The sequence below is a fragment of the Nicotiana tomentosiformis genome, chromosome 2 (genome assembly GCF_000390325.3).
Source record: "Nicotiana tomentosiformis chromosome 2, ASM39032v3, whole genome shotgun sequence".
In the NCBI taxonomy this organism is placed as follows: Eukaryota; Viridiplantae; Streptophyta; class Magnoliopsida; order Solanales; family Solanaceae; genus Nicotiana; species Nicotiana tomentosiformis.
This window is the reverse complement of record NC_090813.1, coordinates 32,251,253-32,277,362: the sequence shown is the minus strand read 5'-3', so window position 1 is coordinate 32,277,362 and position 26,110 is coordinate 32,251,253. Positions and strand designations below refer to the sequence as shown.

The 26,110-nt window shown below is 38.3% G+C and overlaps 1 long non-coding RNA gene and 1 other non-coding gene across 2 annotated transcripts; both read right to left on the bottom strand.

Moving 5' to 3' along the window:
* Positions 1–12,962: 12,962 nt before the first annotated feature.
* TRNAA-AGC (transfer RNA alanine (anticodon AGC)) lies at positions 12,963–13,035 on the bottom strand. Its single transcript has one exon. It is a non-coding gene; the product is annotated as a tRNA-Ala (tRNA).
* A 10,366-nt stretch (positions 13,036–23,401) lies between these two features.
* On the bottom strand, positions 23,402–24,825 carry LOC138906422 (uncharacterized). Its single transcript, XR_011413773.1, has 2 exons — positions 24,703–24,825; positions 23,402–23,830 (listed from the first exon to the last, which is right to left on the bottom strand). It is a non-coding gene; the product is annotated as an uncharacterized lncRNA (long non-coding RNA).
* Positions 24,826–26,110: the final 1,285 nt, after the last annotated feature.

Here is a 26,110-nt window from a genome sequence, read left to right as displayed (position 1 = left end):
TCCATCAGTGAAAACTCAAATCTTTTGCCGGAGTTGCCAAAAATATGAATAGTTTGAAAAAAATAAATTTCTCCCAAAATCTTGTCAATAATAAATAAGATGTTTCTTTTTTCCTTCCGGATAACCCGTGTAAAAACAAATGCATCGCTATGACCATCTGTATAAAATGTGTGAGAAATCATGAATGATGTGATGCAGTACAACACGAGGAAATACATCTATGTGCTTGTATGTCATGTGTGCATGCCAATGCGATGCAACTCAATGATAAAATCATAAACAACCCCTTGGGCAGAACATCACTCATATACAGCCCCTTGGACAAACCTCACAGTCACCCATGCCACTCGGGCGTACCTCACAATCACTCTTGCCACTCGGGCATACCTCATAATCACTCTTGCCACTCGGGCGTGCCTCACAATCACTAATGCCTCACAGTCACTCAGCATTCGGCACTCGACACTCGCACTCAGTAAGTACCAATGCTCATTGGGGGTGTGTGCAGACTCCGGAGGGGCTCATTCAGCCCAAGCGCTATATCAAGCCAAATCATGGCATAAATCACTCAGGCCCTCGGCCTATATCAAACATGTTGCGACGTGCAACCCGATCCCATAAATATGCTACATATTGCGGTGTGCAGCCCGATCCCATAAATATGTAACATGCTGCGGCGTGCAGTCCGATCCCATAAATATTCTCACAAATCAGACCCTCGGCCTCACTCAGTCATCAATCTCTCCAGTCTCTCTCTCTCATGGGCTCAAAATGTCATGAAAATATAAAATAGCCCAAAAATGATGATATGATGTATCAATAAATAACAACAGAGAGTGAGTTATGATATGCAATGAAATGAATATGACTCAATATGAATTTTCAATTTAAAAAAAATAATTCACAGTAACATGACCTCTGTGGGTCCCAATAATACTGGCACATAGCCTCAACATGATTTTTTAATATGCTTTTCAGCTCAATTTCTTTAACTCATAAAATGCATGGAAAATGCCAAGATCATTTTACTACAAAATTCCACAGAAACAATTATGTCACAATTTTTATAGTGCACGCCCACACGCCCATCACCTAGCATGTGCGTCACCTTCCAACAATTCACGAAATACATATATTCGGGGTTCATACCCTCAACTACAAGATTAGAAGAGTTACTTACCTCGAATAAGCCGAATCCAATGTCGAGCAAGCTAAGCAATGCTCCAGAAATTCCATTCTACGCGTATCAACTTCCAAACGGCTCGAATCTAGTCACAATTAATTTGATTCAGCCCACAAAATTTATAGGAATTAATTCCATATCAAAATACTAATATTTTCCAAAAATCCGAAATTACGCCCCAAAAATCACCTATGGGGGCCACGTCTCGGAATCCGATAAAAGTTATAAAATCCGAAAGCGCATTCAACTACGAGTCTAACCATACTAATTTTACAGAAATCCGACCTCAACTCGACCTCCAAATCTTCAAATCTTATTTTCAAATCCCTAAGTTCAAACCCCCGATTTACACCTCAAAAACATGTAATCTAGTCGGATTATTCGATAATAATTCAATATTATGGAGTAAAAATGATCACAAGTGACTTACCTCAAGTTTTCTTGAATTCTCTCTCAAAATCGCCCCAAACACCGTGCTTGAAGGCCCGAAAATGGCAAAAGCTCGGAACCCCTCTGTTTTTAACATTCTGTCCACGATTTTCGCACCCGCGGTGATTTCTTCGCACCCGCGATGATTGCTGTGCACTTGCGGTCTTCGCATCCGCGGTGATTATTTTTCGCAACCGCGGTCTTCGCACTCGCGATGACTATTTTCGCACCCGCGGTCTTCGCACCCGCGGTGATATTTTTCGCACCTGTGATGACTGTTTTCGCACCCGCGGTCTTCACACCCGCGGTGATTATTTTCGCACCCGCGGTGCCTGGAAAGCCCATGGATTTTCGCTTATGCGAATCATTCCTCGCATCCGCGAGCACGCACCTGCGGCCCTTTTTCGCGCATGTGCGATCACACCAGCAGCCCAGCTACTTTAGCTCCTCCTCCAAATCCAAATTCGATCAGTTAAGCATCTGAAACTCATCCGAGGCCCTCGGAACATACCAACAAGTTCCATAACATAACACGGATCTACTCGAGGCCACAAATCATATCAAATAACATGAATGACGAATCGCACCTCAAATCAAAATATATGAACTTTGAACTTTCAAATTCTATATCTTGTACCGAAATATATCAAATCAATATGGAATGACTTCAAATTTTGCACACAAGTCATAAATGACATAACGAAGCTATTCAAATTTCTAGAATCAGATTTCGACCTCGATATAGTCAAACCCCCGGTCAAACTTTCCAAAATTAAATTTTCGGCATTTCAAGCCTAATTCCACTACGGACCTCCAAATAATTTTTCGGACACGCTCCTAAGTCCAAAATCACCATACGGAGCTATTGGAATCATCAAATTAAATTCCGAGGTCATTTACTCATAAGTCAATATCCGATCAACTATTTCAACTTAAGCTTCCAACATGAAAATTCATCCTTCCAAGCTAACTCTGAAATACCTTAAAACCAAAACAGACAATTAACACAAGTCATAATACCTCGTAGGAAGTTATTCAAGACTTCAAATAGTTGAAAGGAGCATAAATGCTCAAAACGACCGGTCGGGTCGTTACAATCTCCCCCACTTAAATATACGTTCGTCCTTGAACGTGCCATGAGTTGTTTTCAAGCCACCAAATCACTATTCCATCTTATCACGCACGTACCCAGGGGTGAATCCACGTTACCCTATTCCATATGAGCTTGACAATACAATACAACTGAAAATCATTTATTTAACCTTAGCCCAAAAACCTTGGAATTCAATTCCGAACTTTCAGAATTTCTTTTCAAGACATGAATCTTACATTTACACGTTGTATGAGTCTGAACAAGCTACATCGAGCCATAACTATAATCACGGATATAATTTACCCAAAATATTAGACAACTCGCCCGCTCATAGCACCATTCATGATCACAGTTACTACTTCAAATCAACCAAGTACTAGCATCAAACCCCATATCGAACAAAACCTCATCCCCACACCTTTCGTACACTGTTGATATTAAAAGAAACACAAAAATCTCGTAACCCCTTATCAGATCAACAAGTCATGGAGATCTCTCACCCCAACCAGAACCATAATCATTTGCTAAGCAGACTTTAAATATTTTCCTTCCGAACATACAGTAATCGAACCTGATAGTACCCATTCTAGGTCCAATGACCTTATATTACTAAACACAACTATTCCACGGACATGCCGCACCAATATAACTCAGAGCCACAACCCATGCCATCCGTGCACCAATACGCAATAATTCAAATGTACTCAGTCATGAAAAATGACTCAAATGAGAGAACTGCCCCGCAAGATTAACAAGTACCGCCACAACAAAATGCTGAAAATTCATCATGCACCGTAGAACCATCACCCGATTCTAACACAAGGTTCATATCTTAACATAACTCTGTTGCAATGCGTGACCCCATCCGAATGTTAGTCCATATTATCTTCCTCGAGTCACGCTGCTCAAAAATCAATAACGACGGAGAGGCAAATGACAAAAATGCCACACAAAACCTGAAAGGACATAACCATTACGCAATCGATCATCCAATATCTAAATACTCATCTTGCTTAAATTCTGCTATAAGGCTCAAATAGAACCGCACCATCTGTGCATATAACCAATGGATCATAACTCCTCGTAGCATAAAGGAGTAACTCGTAGATCATTTCAAACACGAATAAATTCAACATCAACCGAATGACACATCTGATTTGGGCCTACTAATGGACCCCCAAACCAACTCGGGTTACCCACAAATAGATAAAAAAAATCCCTCTGAAAAATCCGTAATGACATAATCACAACACATTTTATCATCTGGCTAGCTCCGGCCATAACTTCACAGTCCACAACCATGAAACAATCTGTTCCTGAGGACTCCAATCTCCAAATCCATAGAACACGCGAATCACCATATTTGATTCCATCTCCATCGCCCGAATGTCTAACACATGTCTCATACACGATCATTCTACAAGAAATATTTCTCCTATTCTTTCGTTCCACATAGCAACGTCTTAAAATCAGCAGTCGATCAACCAGGAAAGTGCCGCAATATCTATAAAATATCCATAATTCAAAACATAGTGCGGCTTTTTTTTTTGGAATGTACCCTCTACTTACGTAATACCAAATAGTTATAGCATTCATCTAAACATCGAAAACTGTTCATGCCCTCTAAGAATTTATGACCTCCCTTTCAAAGCTAAACCGTGACCTTGCACAAGCCAACCTTAATCCCACGCAACACACCGCATCTATCATGCCATCATTTAAAAAATACGAGAACCTCACAATCATTCTAAGTCACAAGAAAAATACATATATGATCAGCTAGAAGCCTTCCATTTGATCCCATCTGGTAGAAAATCACAATACTCAACATGCTCCTCAGGACGGTAGGAAAATACCCATCTCAAACCATGGTAGAAAGCCGCGAGAATGCTTTGGAATCCATTTGCACATAATCAGGCCATCAGAGTTGAATCTCTCTAAATCAACCAAGCCACGCAGGTCGCCAAGCCTAGGTGTATTGCCACAAAGCACCTATAGAAAACCTCCACATCATAAACACCCAAAGAACCGATCATATCCATTACAATGCTGATCCAATCTACTACTCGTTTGTCTTATGTTCTCCGAGTTTCTTCCGAATCTGTCTTCAGATTAATACTTCTCCTCGCTAAACGCCACGATATTTAGCCACGGCTCACCCCACAAACCTAGCATGGAACCACAATGCCCTACGGCCCATAAGCAACTATATTCTTCTTAAGCCCCTTCAAAAATACCAAAATTGTAACGCTCACTCTGAAAATACCTTATGTGAATTTGAAATTGTTCTCCTTACCCTCCTTATACTAAAACATAGAATCCATAGTTATACAGAATTCTCGCAAGTCTAGGCACCATCCAGTGTAAATCTCAGGTTTTATCCATACACAAGTCCGGAGAAATTCTCAATTGCTATATAAAATTCTCAAACCCACTAGAATTTTTCTCGGGAGTCACCCACTTTGCTCAAATCTAATTGAACCGCCTAAATGGGTCAAAAGACACGTGCCCCATTAGCACAACAACACTCAAAGAAGTAACTCTACTCTAATACCCTCAATCAAATTCATACTCTGTGCATACTACATATTTTGAAAATAACAACTCACTCACCCCATGATTTTCACATACTCATAAAGTACAATATAACCCGTATCCAAGAATTCGTTTACTCAAGTCATTCTCAAACTCCATCTCTGTAAGTCATAACTAATCCACAAGTATGCCTCAGACCAAAACTAAAATTTAATATATAACCATGAAATTAAGCCATTTGCAACAGGCTCCCCCACTTGGCTCAAAGCCATAAATTTAATCACTCCATAACTCACAATATCCATACTCTACTACTGCCCTAATACTTCCGTCAGTTCAACGAAAAATTCTTATCAAGCTCATACAACGCCAACCATAAAAATACCCCAAATCATCCGCTAAGCTCGCAATCCTTCTCTTGACACTCAAGTCAACTTTCTCAACCAGATTCAAATTCAACTCTCCACACATATGCCCCACTGGCAGAAAAGAAACCCTCCACTCACATTACAAGGAACACACCTACGTAGATTACTCTCCAGGAGATAACCCACCTCCCTAGCCTCAAATTGGCATCTTGTTATATATTTTCGCAGCCACAATTTCTACGCAATCACTAAATCTTTCCAAGTCCAAACTTATTAACAAGACACGGGAATTTAGTCTGTCCCAAAATTTAATAATGTGAAAGATCCTTCAAAACATTCGTACTCGAGACTGTACGTCACATCAAAACAAAAATCAAGCACCTAATGGACTTTCCTTTACATTTCACAGAAACGCTTCTCATCACATTCAAATCATCTTAACGCATCCCGCAGTTACATAGTACTCATCACAAGGATATTTTACTGCTCATCGAGCCACAAATTCCACTCGTAGGGACATTACCGGACATATGAGTCCAATTGTACAAGTTATAACTGAAGCTACCGAGCTTAAACTGCGGTCTAACCATGGCCTCAAGTCCTCCAGACTGGCCCATCACCAAAACACAGAGTACACATCTTGAACCTCGTTCATAGAATCACAAGTTGGCGATGCACAGCTGATACTGAGTGCTCATTTGCACATACGAATACGTGGAAGGAATTCAAAGAGTTATGTCTCAAGCTGAATCAATCCCGCATGATAAGGAAAGAAAGATGGGAAGTATATATCCTAAATGCCATGTAGCCTCTCGAATATAAGTATGTAAATTTTCGGCATTTCAAGCCTAATTCCACTACGGACCTCCAAAAAATTTTTCGGACATGCTCCTAAGTCCGAAATCACCATACGGAGGTATTAGAAACATCAAAATTAAATTCCGAGGTCATTTACTCATAAGTTAATATCCGGTCAACTATTTCAACTTAAGCTTCCAACATTAAAATTCATACTTCCAAGCTAACTCTGAAATACCTTAAAACCAAAACAGACAATTCAAACAAGTCATAATACCTCGTAGGAATTCAATACTTCAAATAATTGAAAGGAGCGTAAATGCTCAAAACGACCGGTCAGATCGTTACAACCCAGTAAGTATCTAGCCTAACCCTTAAGAAGTAGTGACGAGGGGTCGACATCGACACTTACTAGTGGTCCAAACACCCGCAGTGATTTCTTCGTGCCTGCGGTCTTCGCACCCGCGATGATTTCTTCGCGCCTGCGGTCTTCGCACCCGTGATGATTCCTTCACACTCGCGGTCTTCGCACCCGCGGTGATTGTTTTTCGCACCCACGGTCTTCGCACCCGCGATGACTGTTTTCGCACCTGCGGTCTTCGCACATGCGGTCTTCGCACCCGCGGTGCCCGGACTGCCCATGCATTTTCGCTTCTGCGAAGCATTCCTCGCATCCGCGAGCTCGCACCTGCGGCACTTTTTCGCGTAGGTGCGATCACACCAGCAGCCCAGCTACTTTACCTCCTCCTCCAAATCCAAATTCGATCCGTTAAGCATCTGAAACTCACCCGAGGCCCTCAGGACCCCGTCCGAACATACCAACAAGTTCCATAACATAACACGGACCTACTCGAGGCCTCAAATCGTATCAAACAATATGAAAACGACGAATCGCACCTCAAATAAAAATCTATGAACTTTAAACTTTTAAATTCTATATCTTGTGCCAAAACATATCAAATCAATGCAGAATGACTTCAAATTTTGCACACAAGTCATAAATGACATAACGAAGCTATTCAAATTTTCGGAATCAGATTTCGACCTCGATATCAAAATGTCAACCCCCGGTTAAACTTTCCAAAATTAAATTTTTGGCATTTCAAGCATAATTCCACTACGGACCTTCAAATAATTTTTTGGACCCGCTCCTAAGTCCGAAATCACCATACGGAGCTATTGAAATAATCAAAATTAAATTTCAAGGTGATTTACTCATAAGTCAATATCCGGTTAACTATTTCAACTTTAGCTTCCATCATAAAGATTCATCCTTCCAAGCTAACTCTAAAATATCTTAAAACCAAAGCAGACAATCCACACAAGTCATAATACCTCGTAGTAAGTTATTCATGATTTCAAATAGTTGAAAGGAGCGTAAATGCTCAAAACGACCGCTCGATCATTATAACCCAGTAAGTATCTAGCCTAACCCCTGAGAAGTAGTGACGAGGGGTCGACATCGACACTTACTAGTGGTCCAAACACCCGCGGTGATTTCTTCGCGCATGCGGTCTTCGCACCCACGATGATTTCTTCGCACCTGCGGTCTTCGCACCCGCGATGATTCCTCGCACCCGCGATTACTATTTTCGCACCCGTGGTCTTCGCACCCGCGGTGATTGTTTCTCACACCCGCGGTCTTCGCACCCGCGATGACTATTTTCGCACCGCGGTCTTCGTACCCGCGGTAATTATTATCGCACCCGCGGTGCCAGGACAACCCATGTAATTTCGCTTTTGCGAATCATTCCTCGCATCCGCGAGCTCGCACCTGCGGCCCTTTTTCGCGCAGGTGCGATCACACCAGCAGCCCAACTACTTCCGCTCCTCCTCCAAATCCAAATTCGATCTGTTAAGCATCTGAAACTCACCCGAGGCCCCCGGTACCCCGTCCGAACATACCAACAATTTTCATAACATAAAACGAACCTACTCAAGGCCTCAAATTATATCAAACAAAATAAAAACGATGAATCGCACCTCAAATCAAAATCTATGAACTTTGAATTTTCAAATTCTAAATCTTGTGCCGAAACATATCAAATCAATGCAGAATGACTTCGAATTTTGTACACAAGTCATAAATGACATAACAAAGCTATTCAAATTTTTAGAATCAGATTTCAACCTCGATATCAAAAAGTCAACCCTCCCGGTCAAACTTTCCAGAATTAAATTTTCGGCATTTCAAGCCTAATTCCACTACGGACCTCTAAATAATTTTCCAAACATGCTCCTAAGTCCGAAATCACCATACAGAGCTATTGAAATCATCAAAATTAAATTTCGAGGTCATTTACTCATAAGTCAATATCCGTTTAACTATTTCAACTTAAGCTTCCAACATGAAAATTCATCCTTTCAAGCTAACTCCGAAATACCTTAAAACCAAAACAGATAATTCACACAAGTCATAATACCTCGTAGGAAGTTATTCAAGATTTCAAATAGTTGAAAGAAGCGTAAATGCTCAAAACGACCGGTCAGGCCGTTACAACCCAGTAACTATCTAACCTAACCCCTGAGAAGTAGTGACGAGGGGTTGACATCGACACTTACTAGTAGTCCAAACACCCGCGGTGATTTTTTCGCGCCTGCGGTCTTCGCACCCGCGATGATTTCTTTGCGCCTGCGGTCTTCGCACCAGCGATGATTCCTTCGCACCCGCGGTGATGTTTTTCGTACCAGTGGTCTTCGTAACCGCGATGACTGTTTTGGCACCCGCGGTCTTTGCACCTGCGGTGATTTTTTTTGCACCCGCTGTGCCAGGACAACCCATGTATTTTCGCTTTTGCGAATCATTCCTCACATCCGCGAGCTCGCACCTGCGACCCTTTTTCGCGCAGGTGCGATCACACCAGCAGCCCAACTGCTTCACCTCCTCCTCCAAATCCAAATTAGTTCCATTAAGCATCAGAAACTCATCTGAGGCCCTTGGTACCCTGTCTGAATATACCAACAAGTTTCATAACATAAAACGGACCTACTCGAGGCCTCAAATCATATCAAACAACATGAAAACGACGAATCGCACCTCAAATCAAAATCTATGAACTTTGAACTTTCAAATTCTATATCTTGTGCTGAAACATATCAAATCAATGCGGAATGACTTCGAATTTTGCACACAAGTCATAAATGACATAACGAAGCTATTCAAATTTCCAGAATCATATTTCGACATCGATATCAAAAAGTCACCCCCCTCCCCCCCCCCCCCCCGGTCAAACTTTTCATAATTAAATTTTCGACATTTCAAGCCTAATTCCACTACGGACCTCCAAATAATTTTCCGGACACGCTCCTAAGTCCGAAATCACCATACGGAGCTATTGGAATCATCAAAATTAAATTTCGAGATCATTTACTCATAAGTCAATATCCGGTCAACTATTTCAATTTAAGCTTCCAACATGAAAATGCATCCTTCCAAGCTAACTCCGAAGTACCTTAAAACCAAAACAGACAATTCAAACAAGTCATAATACCTCGTAGGAAGTTATTCAAGACTTCAAATAGTTGAAAGGAATGTAAATGCTCAAAATGACCGGTCGGGTCGTTACAATCTAGTAAGTATCTAGCCTACCCCCTGAGAAGTAGTGACGAGGGGTCAACATCGACACTTACTAGTGGTCCAAATACCCACGGTGATTTCTTCACCCCCGATGATTCCTTCGCATTCGTGGTCTTCTCACCCGCGATGACTGTTTTCGCACTCGCGGTCTTCGCACCCGTGGTGATTGTTTTTCGCACCCGCGATGATTGTTTTCGCACCCACGGTCTTCGCACCCGCAGTGATTTTTTTCGCACCCGCGGTGCCAGGACATCCCATGCATTTTCGCTTCTGCATATCATTCCTGCATTCCGCGAGCTCGCACTTGCAGCCCTTTTTTGCGCAGGTGCGATCACACCAGCAGCCCAACTGCTTCAATCCTCCTCCAAATCCAAATTCAATTCGTTAAGCATCCGAAAGTCAACTGAGGCCCTCGGTTCCCCGTCCGAACATACCAACAAGTTCCATAACATAAAACGGACCTACTCGAGGCCTCAAATCATATCAAACAACATGGAAACGATGAATCGCACTTCAAATCAAAATCTATGAATTTTGAACTTTCAAATTCTATATCTTGTACTGAAACATATCAAATCAATGCGGAATGACTTCAAATTTTGCACACAAGTCATAAATGACATAACGAAACTATTCAAATTTCCAGAATCAGATTTCGACCTCGATATCAAAAAGTCAACCCCCGGTCAAACTTTCCCCGGTCAAACTTTCCAAAATAAATTTTCGGCATTTTAAGCCTAATTCCACTACGGACCTCCAAATAATTTTTCGGACATGCTCCTAAGTCCGAAATCATCATACAGAGCTATTGAAATCATAAAAATTAAATTTCGAGGTCATTTACTCATAAGTCAATATCCGGTCAACTATTTGAACTTAAGCTTCCAACATGAAAATTCATCCTTCCAAGCTAACTCCGAAATACCTTAAAACCAAAACAGACAATTCACACAAGTCATAATATCTCGTAGGAAGTTATTCACGACTCCAAATAGTTGAAAGGAGCGTAAATGCTCAAAACGACCAGTCGGGTCGTTACAACCCAGTAACTATCTAGTCTAACACCTGAGAAGTACTGACGAGAGGTCGACATCGACACTTACTAGTGGTCCAAACACCCGCGGTAATTTTTTTGTGCCTGCGGTCTTCGCTCCCGCGATGATTTCTTCGCGCCTGCGGTCTTCGCACCCGCGATGATTCCTTCGCACCTGCCGTCTTCGCACTCGCGATGATTGTTTTCGCACCCGTGGTCTTCGCACCCACGGTGATTATTTTTCGCACCCGCGGTCTTCGCACCCGCGATGACTGTTTTTGCACCCGCGGTGATTTTTTTCGCACCCGCGGTGCCTGGACAGCTCATGTATTTTTATTTCTGCGAATCATTCCTCGCATCTGCAAGCTCGCACCTGCGGCCCTTTTTCGCGCAGGTGCGATCACACCAGCAGTCCAGCTGCTTCAGCTCCTCCTCCAAATCCAAATTCAATCCGTTAAGCATTTGATACTCACCCGAGGCCCTCGAGACCCCGTCCGAATATACCAACAAGTTCCATAACATAAAATGGACCTACTCGAGGCCTCAAATCATATTAAACAACATGAAAATGACGAATCGCACCTCAAATCAAAATCTTTGAACTTTGAACTTTCAAATTCTATATCTTGTGCCGAAACATATCAAATCAATGTAGAATAACTTTAAATTTTGCACACAAGCCATAAATGACATAACAAAACTATTCAAATTTCCAGAATCAGATTTCGACCTCGATATCAAAAAGTCAACCCCCTCGGTTAAACTTTCCAAAATTAAATTTTCGGCATTTCAAGCCTAATTCCACTACGAACCTCCAAATAATTTTTCGGACACGCTCCTAAGTTCGAAATCACCATACGGAGCTATTGGAATCATCAAAATTAAATTCCGAGGTCATTTACTCATAAGTCAATATCTGGTCAACTATTTCAACTTAAGCTTCCAACATGAAAATTCATCCTTCCTAGCTAACTCCGAAATACCTTAAAACCAAAATAGACAATTCACACAAGTCATAATACCTCGTAGGAAGTTATTCAAGACTTCAAATAGTTAAAAAGAGCGTAAATGCTCAAAACGACCGATCGGGTCGTTACAACCAAGTAAGTATCTAGCCTAACCTCTGAGAAGTAGTGACGAGGGGTCGACATCGACACTTACTAGTGGTCCAATAAGACAGATACAATATAAGTAAAGAGATGTGAGTTAGAGTAAATAAACGAAATAACAAGTATAAATACGTCGTACAATTCTCCTCTCAGCAATAACTTAAGCTCCCAGCTAGTAGTTACCTCCTCAATCGGAGTATATATAATGGACCTCGCCAGATAAATCGTCACAGTTCAAATCAGAAAAATTCGCAGATATACTAGCTTCTTGTCAATATTGTTTATGTACATGTACATATGGCAGTATCTTTTAGTGTATGTGAGTAAGGTTTCCATCTTCTACTCTTCTTGATTATAATATAGTAATCTTAAAAGACATTAAATCTTCAACTTCACATAGTAATATTATTATTTATATTTGTAAAGACTAATTCAAGTTAATAAAATATAAGTTATGTGTTTGCAATATATTACCTTGGATGTTATTGTGAGAAACATTATTTATTAATATAAAAATTTGAGCAATCTAATTTAATTCTAAAATATTTCTACGGTTAAAAAGAATGGTAGCCTTTCTTTGTCTATTTTTTAATAATGATGCCGTATTGTTTTTTCCTATGATCTTAAATCTTATCTAAGAGAAAATAAAATCATAAAATTCATTATTAAAAATTTTGGCTCTCATAAATCTTTACTAACCGCCACTTGAACCAACCCTAAATAGTTTAACAGTTGCTTCAATTATTGAAATGTGTATGACACGTAAGTTAAATCTATTAAAAACTATTCATCAAGTTCAGTCCCAATATACACCCCACTCAGTGATAAATTAAAGTTTGGAGATGCGGGGTATCGATCCCCGTACCTCTCGCATGCTAAGCGAGCGCTCTACCATCTGAGCTACATCCCCGAATTTTGTAGTTTATCGTTTTACATATATTAAATGTTTGAAATATCAACGCTAGCGTAGGCAGCTTATTTTAATGACTATTTTGAGAAGTTCAAGAAAACAATTTGCTTGTACATATGGTTGGAATAATTAAGCATTCAGCACTGTGTTTTGCTTAATTAGTACGGTAACATTCCAGATTTGAAAACACGTGCCATTGGCAACGATTTGCTCATAATAGATATTCAGATTAATAAGAGTAGTTCATGATACGTTCAGTACTTCTTGCTCTATTTAGCACTATTTATTTTGATTTTAGACCTAGATCATGTACATTTATTACTCTCTTCGTCCCAAAATAAGTGTCACTCTTTAATTTTCGATGCTCAAACGTCAACAAACTTCTGGATCGATCAATTCTCTTGAATTATTATATATATTGGTTCTCTTTAGTCCTTGTGAGTATTGGATTCTTATTTAGGCTTCCCCTTTGATGTAATTTTTCTAAAAGATATTGCAAATAGATTTAGGAGTTGATCCCTAGAGGTGTTCATGGATCGGGTTGGTTCGGATTTTATCAAAATAAAACCAAATCAATTATATCGGTTTGGATTGGTTCGATTTTTTCGGATTTTTCGGGTTTTTTTGTTATATGAATATTATTTCAATCTTGCATTATTAAAGTTATAGATAAAATTTTGATAAGTGAATATATGTTTACTAAAAAAAAAATAACAAACATATGGTCTATTAAAGTGATCTTAAGGGAGAATCGTTTTTAGTAACACATAATAGTTTATTTTCTTAGTCGTCTACCAATAATTTTTGGTTGATGTACGCTTTCAGGGTTAACCAAATTTAATAATTAAATATAAAAATCAATATGATACCTAAATAATGATATGTTCTATGTAATTTTAGATTATTGAAATACCACTTCAAATTCGAAAAACATATAATAAATCTTGACATATAAATATGAAAGAACAAAGAGATAATTGACGCATTTCAATAACACATAATAAGAAAGTGATACAATCTATTATTTAAAATAAATAAAAATGAATGCACTTTATAGTTCTATTAAATATTATATCTCATGAAAGTATCTCAAATATTTCTAGATATTTTTAAATAAATTCTATATAAAATCTTAAAATTATATATAAAAAATTATATATTTATATGTCGATTTGGTTCGGGTTTTTACTTAATACCAAACTAAATCAAACAAAATCTAGTCGGGTTTTTTAATCTGATTTGATTTTTCGATTTGGTGTAATTTTACAGTTCGGTTGGTACACTTCTACCTATTGTTCCATAAACCATACTCGTAATTGACTTACCTGCACTTTTAGATGCCTGTTTTACTAGGACTTTGCAAATAAATCCATAGTAAGTTCATTTGTCAATCGTCATCCTGCTTGTCAAAAACTACCATCTCCTCTAAAAAAGAAAAGCGAGAGCAAGGACTGTTCCAGGTACCTTTTCTCTCGGCGCACGTTAGGTGCTAGCTAACCTGCGCCATCGCCGAAAATGGGAGAAAGAGGGAGATCTAATAAGAACAACAGCAAAACACTAGTAATAGAACGGAAACTCACAGATATCGTCACACGAGAGCAAGGAAAACCAAATGCAAAAGCCAAAGAAAAAGTACAAGAGGAAGATCTGGATTTGGAAAGTGATAATGATCTAAATTGGCCAGATCTGAGTAGTAATCGACCGAAAGCAGCAATACTGATGAGCCCAGTCACTCAATTGACACCTAAAGTGAATGTATCGTCGATCTCAATTGGAGGAGCGAGTACGAGTAAAACACAGAACAATGGAACAGTAACTTTAAGCATGCCAAAGGAACAGAGCAATGGAACAGGAAATGTTGAGATCGACGCTAAGAAACACATGTTGAGGTTTTATTTTTAAGATGTAATATTCTTAAAATGAGGATGAATGGGAAATGGAGGGAAAATGAAATTTTGAGTAAAATTTTAAGTTTTCCCTCTTAACAATGAGACATTGTCCCATATTGGAAGTGGAAGACATTTTTGGTGGGTATATATATAATTGCTTTCTTGTAACTCTTAAAGAGTTAAGAAGAAAGCAAGCCTCGCGCCGCCGTCGTCGTCGCTCGCTCGGCTTCGGCTTCGGCTTCGGCTTCGGCTTCGGTCAAATGATTGATTGATTAATTTTTTGGACCAAATTTATTTGTTAATAGTAAATATTAACGTAAGATTATCCGTATTTGTAAACGGATATTTTCCAATCCGTGTATTGATAATTTGGCAGCCGGATAATGGTCTTCCCACCATGAAGTGCTTGCTCCACAAATATGAAGTGCTTGCTCCACCATGAAGGGTGGACGTTTGGTCTTGCACTCCTTCTTGGCTGCTATATATATGAGCAGCAAATGTTGAAGAAAGATACTAAACTCAACATACAATTCGCTCAACAAATTGGCTATACATTGCATTCCTTCCTCTCAGAACTTCCATACGTTTTTCTGAGTATATACTCCTTCGTTCTGCATTGTTTTTAACTTCAAACAAAGCAACTGTAAGTGTGATTTGCTACCGAACTTTGTGTTCGCCGAAATACTGGGGTTTGAAGTACCGCTACACCAGTGTGTTATTCGTTCTATCCTGGGAGGAAATAATCCATTACCTTGGGTACTAGGAGGGGATTAAATTCCTTAAGGAAACACTGTGAATTCAGTGGGCTCGAATTTATTATTATTGTTTCATTACGTTAACTTATATTTTGCAGAATTAATATTTACAAATACAGGAATATTGACCGGGAATAACAATCTTAAGGAATTTAATATTTATTTCTGTACTTGTGTTATTCTTATTATTCTGCAAACTAAAACCTTTGTGGTTTGTGTACTCCCGTTTTGGAGAGTTAAGCCTTCGTGGCGTTTTGTTGGATATTAAAATCTACGTGATTTTTACTCCAGTTTGAAAACGTGTATTAAACGTTTGTTTGTGTCATTCTTTTACATAAAAGATGATGACTGAAAACGAAAACCAAGCTGTTCCGATGGCGACTGCCAACGCAACGACAAGCCGAACACCGGCGTTGGCACCGGCAGAAAAACCCGGAAAATTTTCCGGGATTGATTTCAAACGCTGGCAGCAGAAGATGTTCTTCTACTTAACTACGTTATGTCTACAGAAGTTCATCAAGGAAGATGTTCCTGATCTGCCGGATAAAACTCCAGATAATGAACGCTTTCTCGTGATTGAAGCGTGGAAGCATTCTGATTTTTTATGCAAGAATTATATTCTTAGCGGACTGGATGATAATCTGTATAATGTATACAGTAGCATGGAGACATCCAAAGAATTGTGGAATGCGCTTGAAAAGAAATATAAGACTGAAGATGTCGGGATGAAGAAATTCGTTGCCGCAAAATTTCTGGACTACAAAATGATAGATAGCAAGTCTGTTATTACTCAAGTCCAGGAATTGCAAGTGATTATTCATGATCTACTTGCTGAAGGTCTTGTAATCAACGAAGCATTCCAAGTAGCAGCAATGATTGAGAAGTTGCCTCCGTTGTGGAAGGACTTCAAAAATTATTTGAAACACAAACGAAAGGAAATGTCCCTTGAAGATCTCATTGTTCGGTTGAGAATCGAAGAGGACAATAAAGCTGCTGAAAGGAGAGGCCGTGGAAATTCAACAATAATGGGAGCAAATATTGTTGAAGCTAACAAAAAGAGGAAGAAGGCTTCTGGTCCGAAATACAACCCAAGCAAGAAGCGGTTCAGTGGAAACTGCTACAACTGTGGGAAAACCGGACACAAATCTACGGAGTGTCGTGCTCCGAAGAAAGACAAGAAAAGGGGTCAAGCAAACATGGTAGTAAACCATGATGATGTTGATAACTTGTGTGCCATGCTCTCTGAATGTAACTTGGTGGGAAATCCTAAACTGTGGTGGTTTGATTCAGGAGCCACTCGCCATGTTTGTGCAGTTAGAGAGGCTTTTGCTACCTATGCTCTTGCTGAACCCGGAGAGACAGTTTATATGGGAAATGCTTCAACAACAAAAGTTGAAGGATATGGGAAGGTATTTCTAAAAATGACTTCTGGCAAGGTCATGACTTTGAACAATGTCCTTCATGTTCCTGAAATGAGAAAGAATTTAGTCTCTACTGGACTTCTTGTTAAGCACGGTTTTAAGTGCGTTTTTGTATCCAACAAGGTTGTAATTAGTAAGAATGAAATATTTGTGGGAAAAGGTTACCTCACCGAGGGCCTTTTCAACCTAAATGTAATGGTTGTTGAAAATAATAATAATATTTCAGCTTCTTCTTACTTACTTGAGTCAAATGATTTATGGCATGTACGTTTGGGTCATGTCAATTATAAAACCTTGCGGAAAATGATTAACTTGGAAGTACTGCCCAAGTTTGAATGCGAAAAATCAAAATGTCAAATATGTGTGGAATCTAAGTATGTTAAACATCCTTATAAGTCAGTTGAAAGGAATTCAAATCCTTTAGACTTAATTCACACAGATATTTGTGACATGAAGTCAATACCATCTCGCAGTGGAAAGAAGTATTTCATAACTTTTATTGACGATGGTACTCGATATTGCTATGTTTACTTACTGAATAGTAAAGATGAAGCAATAGACGCATTCAGGCAATACAAAAATGAAGTTGAAACGCAACTTAACAAGAAAGTAAAAATGATAAGAAGTGATAGGGGTGGTGAATATGAATCTCCTTTTGAAGAAATATGTTTAGAATATGGAATTATTCATCAAACAACAGCCCCTTACACGCCCCAATCTAATGGGATTGCGGAAAGAAAGAATCGCACATTAAAGGAGATGATGAATGCGTTGTTGATAAGTTCTGGTTTGCCACAGAACTTGTGGGGGAAGCCATTCTTACGGCTAATCGAATATTAAATCGAGTGCCCCATAGCAAAACACAATCCATTCCTTATGAACAATGGAAAGGAAGGAAGCCCAACTTGAATTATTTTAAAGTGTGGGGGTGTTTGGCAAAAGTGCAAGTTCCTAAACCCAAAAGGGTAAAGATAGGACCGAAAACCGTTGATTGTGTTTTCATAGGATATGCGACAAATAGTAAAGCATATCGATTTCTGGTTCATAAATCAGAAAATCCCGACATTCATAATAATACGGTTATAGAATCAGATAATGCTGAGTTTTTTGAAAATATATATCCGTATAAAAAGGAATGTGAGTCGTTTGGTGAAGGATCTAAACGACCTCGGGAAGAAACAAAAGAAAGTACATGTAATCAGGAGAATCCAAGACGTAGTAAACGTCAAAGAACGTCTACTTCATTTGGACCAGATTTTGTGACTTTCTTATTGGAGAATGAGCCTCAAACATTTAAAGAAGCTATGACTTCTTCGGAATCATTGTTTTGGAAAGAGGCAGTCAATAGTGAAATAGAATCCATATTGAACAATCATACATGGGAATTGGTTGATCTTCCTCCTGAAAATAAACCTTTGGGTTCTAAATGAATTTTTAAGAGAAAAATCAAAGATGATGGCACTATTGATAAATTCAAGGCAAGGCTCGTAGTCAAAGGGTATAGACAACGAGAAGGTCTAGACTACTTTGATACATACTCTCCAGTTACAAGAATTACGTCCATACGGATGTTAGTAGCATTAGCTGCAGTGTATGGTCTTGAAATTCATCAAATGGATGTTAAGACGGCCTTCTTAAATGGAGAGTTGGAGGAAGAAATTTACATGGAACAACCTGAAGGGTTTGTGGTTCCAGGTAAAGAAAAGAAGGTATGTAGACTTGTTAAGTCTCTTTACGGACTAAAACAAGCACCCAAACAATGGCATGCGAAATTTGACCAAACAATGTTGTCAAATGGTTTTAAGATAAATGAATGTGATAAATGCGTGTACATTAAAAATGTTCCAAATCACATAGTCATTGTTTGCCTATATGTGGATGATATGTTGATAATGAGTAATGACATTGCCAACATAAATGCTACTAAGCGTATGCTCAATAGCAAGTTTGATATGAAAGACTTGGGAGTTGCTGATTTAATTCTGGGAATTAAGATCAATAAGACTCCTCAAGGTCTGGCATTGTCACAATCTCATTATATTAAGACAGTACTTGAAAAATTCAAGCACTTGGGCTTTAAAGTTGCAAAGACTCCAATTGACGTGAATCTTGCATTAGCAAAGAACAAAGGCCAAAGCATATCACAATTGGATTATGCTCGTGTATTGGGATGCTTAATGTATATCATGAATTGTACACGACCAGACATAGCTTGTGCTATAAGTAAACTGAGTCGATATACGAGCAATCCAGGCCAATCTCATTGGATGGCAATGAAACGAGTTTTGGGATATTTAGAACATACCCAGAACTTTGAATTGCACTACAGTAATTTCCCTGCGGTGATTGAGGGATACTGTGATGCAAATTGGATCACCGGTTCAACTGATTCTAAGTCCACGAGTGGATATGTATTCACTATTGGTGGAGGAGCGGTATCTTGGAAGTCGTCCAAACAAACATGTATTGCCCGCTCTACAATGGAGGCTGAATTCATAGCCTTAGATAAAGCCGGTGAAGAAGCTGAATGGCTCCGGAATTTCTTGGAAGACATTCCATTTTGGCCCAAACCGTTGGCACCAATATGCATACATTGTGATAGTCAAGCGGCAATTGGAAGGGCTGGGAGGGTCATGTATAACGGTAAATCTCGTCATATACGACGAAGACATAAAACCATTAGGCAATTACTCTCTAGAGGAATTATCACAATTGACTATGTAAAGTCAAGTGATAATGTGTCGGATCCACTTACAAAAGGCCTAACTAGAGAGGTAGTTGAGAAATCATCAAGGGGAATGGGGCTATGGCCGAGAACAAGTCATTGTGGCGGTAACTCTACCTAGAAGACTGGAGATCCCAAGATCTAGGTTCAAAGAGATCAAACAAAGTCATTAATGACGGTTCAACATTGTCAAATAAAATTTTAGTCCATTCTCGTGATGAGACAATGTTCAGTACCAAGGATAAAGCATTAAGGCTTTTTAATGATTTCTAAATTTGATACGGGGTATATCAAATAGTGTATCTACAGGATGACACGTTTAGGAATCACCTATTTAAGTGTGAAGTGTGAGCCGCTTCAAGGAGAACTTTGTAAGGCCAGTTCTCTACGCACTTATGAAACCAGGCGGTGTTCATGGCTGAAACGAACACAACAATGAGAACCAAAGACGGTTAAGGGTTGATTGTGTGACTTATGGTTGTCTAGGTATACACCAAAGATCGACGGTTCAAAGATATCAAATCTACCGATTGACCGAGTATATCCGACATAAGTTTACTACGGAAAGTTCAAAGGGAAACCTACTTATCCAGATGCAATTAATCCTTGCTTGTAAATCACACAGTTTTTCATGCATACTTCCGTGATATAGCCATTCCCCATTCATGTGGGGGATTGTTGAGGTTTTATTTTTAAGATGTAATATTCTTAAAATGAGGGTGAATGGGAAATGGAGGGAAAATAAAATTTTGAGTAAAATTTTAAGTTTCCCCCTCTTAACAATGAGACATTGTCCCATATTGGAAGTGAAAGACATTTTTGGTGGCTATATATATAATTGCTCTTCTTGTAGCTCTTAAAGAGTTAAGAAGAAAGCAAGCCTCGCGCCGTCGTCGTCGTCGCTCGCTCGGCTCGGCTTCGGCTACGGCTACGGCTTCGGCTTCGGCTTCGGATTCGGATTCGGATTTGGATTTGGATTTGGTCAAATGATCGATTGATTGATTAATTTTTTGGACCAAATTTATTTGTTAATAGTAAATATTAACGTAAGATTATCCGTATTTATAAACGGATATTTTCCAATCCGTGTATTGATAATTTGGCAGCCGGATAATGGTCTTCCCACCATGAAGTGCTTGCTCCACAAATATGAAGTGCTTGCTCCACAAATATATAATGCTTGATCCACCATGAAGGGTGGACGTTTGGTCTTGCACTCCTTCTTGGATGCTATATATATGAGCAGCAAATGTTGAAGAAAGATACTAAACTCAACATACAATTCGCTCAACAAATTGGCTATACATTGCATTCCTTCCTCTCAGAACTTCCATACGTTTTTCTGAGTATATACTCCTTCGTTCTGCATTGTTTTTAACTTCAAACAAAGCAACTGTAAGTGTGATTTGCTACCAAACTTTGTGTTCGCCGAAATACTGGGGTTTGAAGTACCGCTATACCAGTGTGTTATTCGTTCTATCCTGGGAGGAAATAATCCATTACCTTGGGTACTAGGAGGGGATTAAATTCCTCAAGGAAACACTGTGAATTCAGTGGGCTCGAATTTATTATTATTGTTTCATTACGTTAACTTATATTTTGCAGAATTAATATTTACAAATACAGAAATATTGACCGGGAATAACAACACATGCATGAGAAGAAAGCAATGCCAACTGGAAATGGGGGAAGATCCTGGGCTGGTTTGTTTCATGAAAACAAATTTGCAGCAAAGGGAATGAACCTATCGTATATCCCACCGATGATACAGGACGGGGAAGTTGTAGTGCAATTAATGGAAGAGGACATGGCTGAGGAAAGTCAGAAGTGGAATCGAGCAATAATCATATATGTGGTTGGAAATACTCCAACTATTGGGGCAATTGAACGATTCATAGTAGGTCAGTGGAGTAAGATAAGAAAACCAAAGGTACTCTCCCATAACGAAAGGTATTTTATAATTCTGATGAACAGCTGTAAAGATAGGGATGAAGTATTAATGAATGGCCCGTATACTATGAACAACAAACCAATCATACTTAGACCATGGACAGATGGATTTGATTTCAATGAGGAAGTGCTTAAAACCATTCATCTATGGGTCAAATTCCCAAAGCTTCCACTAAACTACTGAAGTAACCAGGCCCTAAGCAAAATTGGGAGCGGTCTGGGTAAGCCATTATATGCTGATGCATGTACCACATTGGCTGATAGAGTATCATATGCTAGGGTATTAATTGAAATGGATATCACTAGGCCATTACCAGGATCAATCAAACTATATGATCCCAAGGGAAAGGTGATTGAACAGCTGATACAATATGATTGGAAGCCTCAATACTGTCAGACATGCTGCCAAATAGGACATTCATGTAAAGACCAACAGAAGCAGAACCAGGAGGGAGGACAACAAAGAGTTCCAGTACAGAAACAGAAACAAGAATGGAGATAGTGAGGGTACTTGATCCTAAGGTGGATAAAATTGATGCACATGGTAGATTTCTGGATCAAGTGGAATCAGAAGGTGGTGAGGTGCAGAGAAAGCAAAAAAATGAAGAACAATGGTGGATGGCTAGGGGAAAGTCTGCATCAAAGAAGAACATTGGAATTGTAAATGAGAATGAGGTAAACATTGGTAATGCCTTCAAAGCTCTTGTTGATACAACACAAAAGATTGTGCAACTTTCTGAAGCTCAAGAGAAAAGAGGGCAGCCTAATGAAAGGGATAGAGGTGGTGAATATACTATAACTAATATATGATGATGAATATCATATCATGGAATGTTAGGGGTCTGAATAAAGTGTATAAGCAAAAAGAACTCAAAATATTTAGTAGAGAGAATAATATGGTACTAATGGCTGTTCTAGAGAATAGAGTCAAGGAACCTAATGCTGATTCAATAATCAAGAAGGTGTTTAATAACCGGAAATGGATAACAAATTATGATGCAGCTCCAGGAGGCAGAATTTTGGGTAGTATGGGATCAAACAAAGGTGGAGTTCGAGGTATATCAAGTACATAAGCAATACATTGTAGGACAGGTGACCATGAATCAGAACAGAACCAAGTTTAACATTGGAGCTGTATATGGACTGCATACTATACAAGATAGGAAGGCATTATGGGAGGACCTGAGGAGAACTATGGATGGAATCAGTGGACCGAGCTTAATAATGGGAGATTTTAACACTATCCTATCTAGTGAGGATAGAGTGCAGGGGAATGCAGTATAAGAGATTGAGGTGAGAGATTTCAAAGGCTTTATAATGGATACTGGACTAGATGAACTCAGAACTGTGGGTAGAAAGTTCACTTGGACAAACAACCATGTCCACAGAAGAATTGTTAGAATTCTAGTAAATGTAGAGTGGATATCTGATTGTTGAACATCAAATACAAATTTATGTCGTAAAACGACCATTTTATATTGATATGACATTGGGCAAAATCCAAGCCCAGCTCTAGTAGATCCTGTTGGATACCAATATGGATTTGCCGGTGTTGTGACATATTCCAAAGTCATAGGATTGCAGACATGATAACGACCATCACTACTCCGGAAAAGAATAAAACCATTCACAAAATTTTCCTTCTCGAAGGACATTTTATTAATACATGTTCCCAACACATTTTCTGCTGTGAAAAAATCATTAATCTCCAAGTTTTCGAATGGTTGGTCGTTGAAATTGTTGTGCCATTCCAAGGAAGAAAGACTAACAGATTTTCCATCACTTGTTGAGATAAGAACAGCCTCAAGTTGAGAGAATGATGAGGATTTAATTCTGTGTTCAAAGTGTGAGTAGGCAAAGCTCCCATTGTAGATAATGGAATACCATTTCTTGCATACTAGATTTAAATTTTCTAATAAATCTAGGCAAGGTACTCTTTTTAATATCTCAGTTACCATTTCATTGGGTATACAAGTGATAATTTCAATATGTTGCTCCTCATCATCTTCTTTTCCCTTCTTCCTCTTGGAGATTATTTGTATGCTTTCTTTGATCCTATCAATCAATAAACCGGTAAAAATGTAAATATTTATTGGCAACAAGTTATTATATGATAGCAAAATTTTCCATGATAAACTACTTCTTGCCCTTATTGTGAGCTATATGTTGTCCATATATACCAAACAAAATAAGCATATCAGAATATTTTCTCCAAAATCATGAATGAATCCTAATACTGCATTTAAGTAACCAATACAGTCCAAGTCCAATCAGTAGCGCAGTCAGAATTTTCACTGCGTGGTATCAAAATATAAAAAATTAAACACACCGAAAAGCCAAGGGAATTCAACTTAGTAAATATGTATGAAATATAATAAAAATTATCTAGTAATATAGTGTAATTATTCGATCGACAAAGGGGTGTCCACTGAGTCCAACAGATATTTAGTGCAATTTCAAAGAAAATGTTTTCTTATTTTAAGTGTTTGTTCTTCTCAGATCATTAAATATACATACAGAGTAAACACAAGTGGTTTGACTAAATGAATGCTTATTGGACCAACTTTATATAGCTAGAACGACATTTATAATGAACCATAAGTAGTAACAGGAAACCAATCCGATTAAATTCAGTTGGATTCAAAAATCTCTTCATTTTATGGCATGAAAATATATATTTGGAAAAAAAAATACTTTTAATGAAAACGTCATAAGATGGATCAAAGAAGTAAAATGCAATCGACCTGAATAAATTTAAATATGTCAAAAGATGTAAAAATGCAACCATTCTAATTAACTTTTCTTTCTCAAAGATGATAACAAAAATAACACCATGTCAAGGAAGTAAATCCAATGAAAATGTGCAAATTAAAGTAAAAAACTACTATTGAAACACATTCAAATTAAGCTCGTAAGAACTATCCAACCTTGCAAACCAAAGTGATGTGTTCTCTTTGTAGGATTTTCAACAAGAACCTTATTTATATTTTCAAGTGATTTTGGAAGAGAATATTATAGTATTGTACTGAGAACATAAATATAAATAGAACTACCAGCCGTCCAATTAGGTTTTCAAATAACAAAAGAATCCAAAAGAGACCATGGTTTGTAACTAAATACTCAAGATTTCAGGTAAGATATATGACAATATCTCCAAAGAGAATGACCAGGTCTTCTTTCCGGATTTTTCTAATAAAGAAACAAAAGTAAACAACTAAAATAAGCATGAAAGGTATTTCAAGTTCGAAACTTTAAAGAATGAATTAGTAGGAGTAAATAGTAATAATAGGTTTCATGCGGCATATAGAATATGCAATAAGATGTTGATATTAATAATATATGGATTAGAATTTTGCTTCAAAACCAAACACATATTTAAATTAAACACATATATGGATTGCAATATATCAAACTAAAAATCAAAAAGAAATAATTTCTGTGTTATTAGTCTCCGCATGACAATCCATGTATGCTTATGTACTTGTCTAACGACCCTTACTACAAGAAAAATGCCATCTAGGGACGAGAATAATGGTCCCTGCAAGCTTAATTCTGGTCCTAGATTATATATAGCGACCAGTTACAACTGGTCGTCACTGGTCGCTAGTTCCTCTGTCGTTAAAGGCTATTAGCGATGGGTTTGACATCTGGTCCCTAAATATGTTTGGCGACCAAACTAATACTGGTCCTTAAAGGGTATTAGCGACTAGTTGTAATCTGGTCCTTAAATAATTTCAGGGACCATAAATATGGTCTTTACGACAAATCAATGTCGTGTAATATTTACTGCCTTTAAACATTTAGTGACGAGTTTACCGGTCCTAAAACACTTTTAGGACAAGAAGATCCGGTCATTAATCTTATTAAGGACCAAGCATGGGTGGTCCTAAATTCTAATTTTTCATAAATTCTCAAATCATATATATATATATATATATATATATATATATATATATATATATATATATATATATATATATATATATATATATATATATATATATTCATTCTACAAATAGAAAATTTACTATTAAGACTCTAATTTTTTATAATGGTATGGCTTTGAGTCGTGTTTCAAATGAAAGCTAGTATGCCAATTTGTGTGAGAAAAACTTGATGTGCTTAAGACTCTTAATTGTTCATATGTGTACCTAAGTCTTGATTGAAAATGCCTTGTTGTTGATAATCTATAAGGATACTCGAAAGTGAAAGAAATGAGTTGAAGATATAAAGTGTGGTCACTGTACCAATAATGAAAGCTATACTTGTGGCTAGAGATGCCAATGAAATGAGATGATGTGAGAAAGATTATGAAATGAGCCTTGATTCAACTAT